The sequence below is a fragment of the Phalaenopsis equestris genome, unplaced genomic scaffold (assembly GCF_001263595.1).
Source record: "Phalaenopsis equestris unplaced genomic scaffold, ASM126359v1 Scaffold000392, whole genome shotgun sequence".
In the NCBI taxonomy this organism is placed as follows: Eukaryota; Viridiplantae; Streptophyta; class Magnoliopsida; order Asparagales; family Orchidaceae; genus Phalaenopsis; species Phalaenopsis equestris.
In genome coordinates, this window is record NW_018164834.1 from 10,191 (window position 1) to 11,396 (window position 1,206).

Genomic DNA, 1,206 nt, shown 5'->3' on the forward strand with positions numbered 1-1,206 from the left:
TCTCCTGAAAAAAATGAAGACGAACAATCAAAAAAGAGAGAACTTTGAATCTGAAACATAGAAAACAGATCAAAACGCAGCCGATGAGTTTCATTCCAAAAACAGGAACAAACCCTAATCAGAAACGAAGAAGCGGGTAGTTCCTCTTGCAAGAAGCCATCTTTAGCAGGGAAACCAAATCCGGTTACCTTAGATCCGCTGAGGAAGAACGGAAAACATAGCGATCTCAGCCGAACAAAGATTCAGTCCGGTTGCAAGGCCTTCCGTGTAAAAGAAGGGAGAAGACATTAGGGCAGCTAAGAAGAGATTACATCTAGGGTTTTAACGCGACACTGAGCTGCCCGCGCTCTGTAACAGCGAAGAATCAGACCTGAGGGCTCATTCTTTTATATTATCTAGGAGATTTTTTGATGTGCGACTCCGGGGGCGGTGTTCACCTCATTACCGGAAAAAAATGGGGCGCGAGAGACGCCGTTAGTTGTCGGCGTCTACTTTCCGGGACACGTTAGGAATTTTGAGTTGATGCCGTTACATTTGCTTACATTTGCTTACATTTGCTTAATTACAAACAAAGCACACAAATATTGATATTTTTAAATTAAGCATGCGTGTGATAGTACTTACCGAATCAATATAATTACACGTGCCACAATCAACTATTCAGAATTTGATAAAATTGAAAAATAAGGATTAGAATTTTAGGATAAATTTTGATATTTAAGTGAGAGTTTGAGAAATGATATAATATTTTAATTACCTAAATTTTAAATATAATATTTTAATCATTTTTTTTTTCATTATAAGCACTCTACTTGATGCGCGCTAGAAAATTCGCGGCAGTAGAGTAACAGATTATCATCTTGAAGTGGAACGAAGATTTAACACACGCTCAGAAAAGAGAAAATAAATGATAATGACATCAGAAGTTGTTACGTGGAAAGCCGAGAAAAGGAAAAACCATGATGTCTAACCCAACTCAAGAGTTTCAATATAAAAACATGATTATAGTTGCAATCATTTGTCTCGCATGTGAAAAAAAGGTTGCTAGGTTTCGCAACTTACAATATCAACGTGCTGATGAATTTATTGAAGGAACGAACGACAACCGATAGCGATTGGCGACGTCCGGTCAGTGGTTGTTGACGGTGGTTGGACGGGATCGACAGTGGTCAGTGGTGGCAGGCGAAAAACAGTCGTGGTCGGTGA

The 1,206-nt window shown here is 39.1% G+C and overlaps 1 pseudogene; it reads left to right on the forward strand.

Moving 5' to 3' along the window:
* The first annotated feature begins 105 nt into the window (after window positions 1-105).
* The window catches only part of LOC110026656, a 25,226-nt pseudogene continuing 24,125 nt past the window's right edge, over window positions 106-1,206 (forward strand).